Source organism: Ambystoma mexicanum, chromosome 7p (assembly GCF_040938575.1).
Source record: "Ambystoma mexicanum isolate Mex_15411 chromosome 7p, UKY_AmexF1_1, whole genome shotgun sequence".
Taxonomy (NCBI): Eukaryota; Metazoa; Chordata; class Amphibia; order Caudata; family Ambystomatidae; genus Ambystoma; species Ambystoma mexicanum.
Genome location: NC_090939.1, coordinates 362,641,754 through 362,650,104, shown reverse-complemented (window position 1 = coordinate 362,650,104; position 8,351 = coordinate 362,641,754). Strand labels below are relative to the sequence as shown.

General features: G+C 43.3%; 1 long non-coding RNA gene across 1 annotated transcript; it reads left to right on the top strand.

Annotated features, from left to right (window-relative positions):
• The first annotated feature begins 5,802 nt into the window (after positions 1–5,802).
• Positions 5,803–7,976, top strand: LOC138526574 (uncharacterized). The gene is made up of 4 exons (XR_011283627.1): positions 5,803–5,921; positions 6,332–6,442; positions 6,800–6,856; positions 7,549–7,976. It is a non-coding gene; the product is annotated as an uncharacterized lncRNA (long non-coding RNA).
• The last annotated feature ends 375 nt before the right edge of the window (positions 7,977–8,351 follow it).

Sequence of the window (8,351 nt, the reverse complement as noted above, 5' to 3'; positions counted from 1 at the left end):
GGTTTCAACTACACTACCATCTTGCTAACAAAGAGAGTTTATTCACTTTTTGCATGTGGACATTTAGTGTTTAAGCTCCTCACTGGCCGCCTATCTTTGTTTTGCCATGCAGAGGCCAATACAAATCTCCTATGTTGAGCTGCTCTTTTGTTTTATCTAAGATTTTTCCACAGAATAAAACCACACAGAGGGATTGATGGTTGGAACATATCTCCATTATAGTGTACGCACCCCACAGGCGCCTCATGTGGGTTTTCCCATCTTTAGTCAAGGAAGCCCCAAACATCATGTTTAAATGTCCTCCCACAAGCCCCCATGCATCTTAACCTGATCAGCTTTGTGCCCAATCACGTATCCAGGGAAGCGTTTGCATTGCCCCCCGGGCTGTGTGCAGTATGTGCCCTGGAGGTTTAAGTGAGAGAATAATTAGGTCAACTGCCTTTGTCTAATCTATCTGATTGTCCCTTGAAGACACATTTCAAGGGGACCCCTTGATTTCTCATTCCACATCAAAACCACATCAGACATTACATCAATATTACAACAACATTGTATCCTCATCAAAATCACACCCACATCACATCCATCACAACCACCATACTCTTTATTACTCCTAGTCCTGTCCTGGCTTGTCACAGTACTTATAACCCACTGCGTACGGCCCAGTAGAGATGTCTGGGCCCATATGATTATGAAGTATGGAACTACAGGTGTATGGGTGGGCACACTAATGCATGTGATGAGAGAGAGAGGAGGAACAACAAAAAATATAGAAGGGTCCTGCCAATGGAGGCGGGGCCTCAATGAGTAAGTACTGTGACGAGGAAGAACATGCCTCGGAGTAATACGGATTATGAGTAAGCAATTTTCACATTCAAATAAGCACTGTTCGAATCCAGGACCAGTGGTGGAAAAAGACATTATTTACTGTGGGGTTCCACAGTGACATGGGGGTTGTGAGGATGGTGTATATTGGGAGTGTAGTCCTACTTTTTAGTTTGTGGCCAGTGTTCTTGGTTATAAACAACCAGCCACCATGGGTGATGTTGTTATGTGGTTGAGATATTGGGCGAGTTTGGGTGGTAAGAGGTTATTGGGTTGAGCTGCTTGTGAGATGATAACGTCACTTAACGTACTGATGTACCTTTTCAGCTTTTTGTCTCGGGCTCCCTAAACTTTAAAACATTGATTGTATGAAGAACACATTTATTCGAGAAGCACGTGGACCCAACAGTGTGTCTGAAATGTGTTATTTTTACCATCATCCTTCTTTTTTGTGTGGAAAGGAGCTGTAAAGTGCAACTCTTGCCGTTTCTAAAAAAGAAGTTCTGGTGTAAGGTCGGATTTTGCTTTCTGTCAGAAAATGCTTTTCCTGCTGACTAAGCATGCGTAGTGTGTCTGCGCATGCTCAGTCATTCATTACCAGGATAGCATTTTCTGACAGCATCCCAACCCTTTTCATAGCTCTCAACTCACCCGCTTTTGGCGGGTGACACCCGCCAAAAGCATCCACACACCTGCCCACCCGCCAGCCCCCACCTCACAAGACTCAGTAGCACTGCACATGCATGCTGCTGGCTCTGGGCACTGGCATCTGGCATGTTTAATGAGCCAGTGCGCGGGAAACAAAAGTCGTTTGGTTTCTTGTGTGCGACATGCATCCTGCAAGCTTTTTCGCCTGAGACAGACAACCTCGTTTCGGAGTGGCAGTGCCTGCCTGCCTGCTGCTGCAGCCTCGGATCCAAGGACTCTGAGCCACTGCTGCCGCCTTTGAATTCCGTCGTGGAGGCGAGGAGGATTACTTCAGGAAAACAAAGCCAGCCTCCAGGTAAGAAAAGTGCTGTCAGCCCCACTGCGTAACTTGCCAACATTCTGTGACCAAAAAAATGTAGGATTTTTTCACGTTTCAAAAATAATTCACTGCAATGATATTTGTATGCATATTTGTTCTATAAAAAAGAGCTTAAGGGTAAGTGCTATATAATACCATATTATCATGTGGCCTTGGACGTCTGCTTGGAGTCACAGTAATTTGACAATATGGATCTATACACACAGATATTAATGATACGTATGGTGATCCATTCTTGTATGAAATGTATATCACCTTAGTGAAATCATAACCATATTTTTCGTAGTGTAGTTTACTTAGGAACAATGAGAGGGAAGGGGAGAGAGGTGAGGGAGGGGTAAGGGAGGGAGAGATGGAGAGAGGGAGGGGGTAGAGGGAGAGGAATGAGGATTTGGAGGGGGAGAGGGATGTGGAGAAAGGGGGGAGAGGGAAGAGGGGGAGAGGAACAGGAAGGGGGAAAGGGAGCGGGAGGCGAGAGGGCGAGGGAGAGGGAAGGGGAGAGAGGGGTGAGGGAAAGGGAGGGGGAGATGGAGAGAGGGAGAGGGAGGAGGGAGAGGGAGAGGAAAGAGGAATTGGAGAGCGAGAGGGAGGGGGGAGAGATGAGGAGAAAGGGGAGAAGGGAAGAGGGAGAGGGGGAGAGAAACAGGAAGGGGGAAACGGAGTAGGAGGGTGAGGGAGGTGAGAGGGGGAGGGGAGAGGGAGAGGGAGATGGAAGGGGAGATGGAGAGAGGGAGAGGGAAATGAAGAGGGAGAGGGGGGAGAGAGAGAGAGACTTGCATGAGTTCTGGGCATACCTCCATGCCCTTTGTGGTGCTGGACACAGGCTGCTGTTCAGTCGGTTGTTTGAGACAGGGAGTTGTTCAGTCTGTTACTGGGCAAAATGTTGCTCAGTCTGGTGCTGGCAGAAGGTGTTGTTGTACCAAGTAATGGCACAGGGTGTTTCCAGCATGGAGTTGGGCACAGTGGGTTGGCCAATCTTCTGTTGGGCCCAGGGCGTGGCTCAGTTTGGAACTAGGCCAGGGTGACCACCAATCTAATTCTGCAAACATTTGGGCCTTTACCAAAGCCCCCAAGTGCAAAAGTAAGGTGTACAAGCCGGGTGTGTTTACTTTGACCCTCCCAGGCATTTTACAGCCATTTGGAGGCCGAGAAAGAGCATGAAACGGAATTAACATTTGTGCTGAGCATTCCCCGTCCACCCTTCAAGGGCACATGCTGAGCAGGGTGGTTCATATTACTCATGGATGAGAGATATATAAGTGAAATACTCATCTATGAATAATATCAAAGTTATGTCACTTTAATAGAATGTCCCTCACTTGTGGAGTGCTGGAAAGTCTTGCCTGCTGCTGGCCAGCTGCCTCTCTATGTAGCGTCTTCATACAAGTTGCTGTCACTGTTGCCCTTCATCCTGTGCTATAGATTATTTCTCTGTCGTGGGTAGACTGCATAGGAGCGGCAGGACTGTGCCTGTCTACCACCACAATTATAAAAACAGAACAACATGGCATTTTGACACACAACAAAAAAAGAAAACTTCAAATCATTACAGATGCATGGAACTCATCTATTAGAGCTCTGTCCATGCTCTGTGGGGCAAAATTCATATAAACCTCTTAATTTGTATATGCATTACACCAACAGAAGTGACTTCACAGAAAAGTGCTTTGCATCCGTTTTTGCTATATGGAGGCACGATGGAAGTAGACTTTAGAATACGTTCCAATAAGTAAGCCAATTGGCAAATAACTTTGTGGTTCAAAATACCTAAATTGCACGATTGTTATATATGGGGCAACTCTATAGTCAGGCCTTTTTTAAATAATAGCATGATATTTTAACATACGCTCTGCAGTCAAACACTTACAGAGTAAAACACAGAGCTGCAGATCTGCCCAGGATCACACACTTTGGTTAAATGGTGGACCTGGGATGTTGACAATTTAAGCCACAGACCACATCTTCACAAGTTTAGTTGATATAGATATTTATTAAGGTTCCCCTTTGCCTTTCATGTGCTTCACTAATACATTATTTGTAAAAATGCCTTTCATAATTAGCTTTAGATTATATACGTCATCATAGAAATATGTTGAGCAATACGAGACATTGATGAGCCACCTGAAAGGATGGACACAATCTGGGCAAGGTTTGCTAAATTAAAACTCTTCTCTCATCTTTGTAAACTGGCACTCCTAATTTTAATTTTGCCTCATTCAAATGCTCAGGAAGAAAGGGTGTTCTCCATGATAAGAAAGAACAAAACAGAATTTAGAAGCAGCTTAGATCTGTCCAGAACACTATCGTCAATTATACGAGTAAAATTACACACCAATGAAGCCTCACAACCTTGCCACAGATTGAAGCCAAATGATGATTTGATAGAGCTAGCCAAAAAGGCTACACGAGCATACAACCTGAAGCATAAGAACTAAGGTATTTGAATTGCAAACTGACCAATGAATAATTGTTCAAATTGAGGCTTTAGTCTCCAGATTGATGTACTGCCTCTGTTCCACTATTTCGAGTTTAAACATCATGTGAGCACAGTTGGTTTCTTGTGAAAGTTCTACATTTATTTTGCAGGCAGGTTTGCTTCTGGGGGAAAAAAATAAACTGTACAGAAATAACATGTGAACTGTTTTTTTAACTGCATTTACTTGGTACAATGGTTGCATGCAAAAGAGCCTAGTTTTGTAGCAGTGTAGTAAGTTAATAGTGGTATTTTCTTCGCACACCTTCCTGTGATGTCACTTCCTCTAACCCTGGGCACCGCCTCCGGTGTCCAACCCAGGCTCTCACCCTCTAAGCAGTCTCAAAAGGTTGAGAGGTATGCCTTTTAAAAGCATTTTTCAGCCGCGTTCTTAGCGGGGATAGTGCCTGACAACTCCTGCAGGTAAATGACAGACAACATTCTGCTCAGAACTTCATATCACCTCCTCTTGTCACCAAGGACGCTTCAGCTAAACGCATATTAACACCGAATTGCGCCCAGTACTGTAACAGAGACAGCGCTTTGCGATGCACAGGAGACTATGCACTTAAATAATAATGAGAGGGCTTTATGCTCAGCAGATAGCATTTAAGATTTGCTACTTTTTCTACGCAAATATGAATTCATGTGTACAATATACTTCACGTCGCTGTATGACGGTTAGAAAGAACCACACACAGAGTGAACCACCAGCGAAGGCAAGTGGCAGTGCGTAACACCATCACACAGCATGTGTCTATAACATACATGGCAACATTCTGACACGACTGAGAGGGAGATTTCTACAGAGAAATCGGGAGACAGCAATTTCCCCATAGAAATGCGTTGGAGAAATAACTATTTTAGGCGGGAGAACGTAAAAAATTGCAATATTTTTCAAAGAAAAATCAGGAGTCTCCCACCCAAATCGGGAGCTATGGCATATATGCTATCAGACTGAGGGGGTATCAGTCTCCATGTCATTCAGTGTTCAACTTGCACTCCAGGAATACAAATGTATTGCCCAGGCTGCTGCTTCAGAGCAGTAGAAACGTTGCCTACCAGCTCTGATTGCCTTCTGTGAAGTTAGGTAATTGAATTTGTACGTTAACTTACCATTCAGAATTATGCATTTTTAACATTTGAACATCTTTGCATGTGCTGTCTGGTGGGTTGTGTATTTTAGAATGCTTCAGTGGTGCCAACAATGTATGTTTTGCATTTTGCTGTGATGTAATTGTTATGCGAATTATTATTCATGAAACTTTAAAAATCCTACATCTTTTTGGTCACAGAATGTTGGCAAGTATGCAACAACACTGCTGAACTGTTCTAATTCTCATTTGTGTTAGGCACAGTGTGATTCAGCTTCTAACTGACTTCAGTCCTCTTTCTCCATCCATGATTTATGTAGCAACTTTCACTCAGGGATCAGTTCTCTTTCTATATCCATGCCGCATATACTTTTCATGAAAGGCGCCAATACTTTACAAACTGCGAGTGCAAGGCGACCAAAATCCTCCTTGAATATTCCACCTGGAGACTTTCAGAAACAAATGGATGTTTCATCTTCACGGGCAGCGGCAATGAAACAAGGTAAAGGTCAGTCTTGCGCACTCTCTTCTGGCTTCTTAAATGGCCTTTCTTCGTGGGTTTCTCTCTTGAAGGAGGGACGCACTCCCCTGGGTGCAGTCTTTCAAACCTTTTTCTCAAGGGGCCGTCTTCCTTCGTTCACAGCGGCACAGTAAATTTCAACTCCCTCTGAGTTGCTGTATACAGCTTGACTGGTTATTTGAAACATTCCAACTGGAGCCATTAAGAAACACATGAATGTGTCATATACATGCACGGCGGTTATGACACAAGGTAAAGATCTAGCCTCTCGTGCTTTGCTCAGCCTCCCTGAATGCTTTCTGCGTTGTTATTTCAGCAAGGAATAATGTCTTTCCCCAAGAGCAGTTTCAACTTTTTGGCTCAAACAAACCGTGTTTCTTTTTTTTTCACAGCAACGTGAGAAACCTGAGCTTACTTTGAGTTCCAGTGATTTATTGCACGCAGCCTAATTTGAAATCTTGCCATAACAGAATTACAACTACGCATGACCACAAAGACAACAGGTAAGGTTTTTTTTTTTTCCATACCTGCCCTGCCTTTGTTTTTTCATGCCCTCTCTTTTCAAATTAAAAGATTTATGCACCTTTAGAGGTGAGATGCAACCAAGCCGAGTAGTGGTTTGGTTTGATTTGTTAAGAGACATGTTTTGATTAACTGACAGTGCTTCTGATACAGCGCTTAGCAAATAGAATCACAGTGCAGAATGGTACCGTGTTAGACCGGAGGATTCCGAATTGGCTGTTAGTCTGCTTAATTAACAGCATAAAAATTAAAAACAGGTACATTTTGAATGCACAGTACTTATTTGAGTGTCTGCAAATGGTTAAATGTGCACTAATGTGAAAATCTTTTTGCCTTAGTGTCATCTGTCAAGGATTGCTAACAGCAATCCAGCACTTGCAAGCAGCTGTTTTCAGGTAAACCTATTGCCTTATATGATAATGATGTGATAATGATGTGCTATTTATATAGCGCCTTAATCCAAACCACTTTACAGAGCACATATTTACATACAATATCACCCAACCGAAATTGGTACTCGTTTATCGACCTTGGAAGGATGAGAGGCTGAGTTGGCCTTGCCGGGATTCAAACCTGTGACCTGCAGATCACGCTCAGATTGCAGCAGGGAGTGCTCAACCTGCTGAGCTATCTTACTGGCCTTTAGCTATCTTACCGGCCTTGGGTGGCCACCGCCAATGCATGTGTGCTTGCCTTCCCCTGCACCCTTCATTTCTCGCCTTGGGTGATTATCAGTGACTAAATTGAGCTATCACGCAACCCACCTATTCTCAATCTTTTAGGGTGGTTTATCTATCTTACAGCCACCATTTGTACTGGACGGTTGCTCTCTCCTCTCTTTCCACCCCTGGCTTACTCTCTCCTTGGAGCGGACCGTTTGAGCTGGGGCTCTGTGGGGACAGAGCAGTGGATCATTTTAATTTGTTAAACTGTTAATTTAGCAATCCTGGGGTTGAAGTGATTGTTCTCTTCTTTCCTTTTTCCTCTTCTTTCTTTCCTCCTTTTTTGAAATCATTAAGCTTGCAATGGGTGCATAGTTGCCCGTCTGTGGACGATTAATTCTAATCTTGTGAATTTTCCATCACAGCACAAATTAGCCGCTTTCACCACTTTCCATCCACTTCGTCTTGATGAGGCTGGTCCACAAATCACCTTGAGGACCCTTGGTAAAGCCGAAACTGGAGTTGACGAAGAAGATGGATATATTTATATCTCTAATAAGTAGAGATTTTGTAACAATACAAGTAATGGTATATAACCTGTACATACTAACATCAAAACAGTGAAAAATGTGGACATTTGCAGACAAATTCGTTTTTTGGTTATATGTATCCAGTTTGTTTAGTGACGTATAACTCTATATGATTTTAATGTGTGTTGTTTTTTGATCATGATTGGTTATGCTATGTATGTGTGCGGCATGCATATGTGGTGTGAAAGCAATAGGTGTTGGAAAATTGGTAGGACAGCAGTTTCAAATTTGCATTGCCAATTAGTACTGCAAATTCCGTTTTAGGTGAATTATGTTATGTGATTTTTAATTTTTGGAATAATATAAATAAGAATAAAGAAAAACATGTTTGTTTTATACCCATTGATAATTTGGTTATATTTGGCTAGAGGGCATTGTAATTTTTGTGTTTGTGTTCATTGACCTAGTTCTAGGTTTAGTGCCCTAGCCTCTGTTAAGCTTTTTGCTTGCACCCCCTTCTTGTGTTGAACTGTTCAAAATCTGCAAGGAACTCGCCAATCCTACTGCAGTCTCCAGTTCTCTTCTGCCATCCCATGCCCGTTGCACTGCACAGGCCTCCCACTACACAACCAAAACTCAGGACATTGTGTGCTCAATCTCCTATTCTCCCCTCGCTTTTTTCTCACCCGCAATCAGGC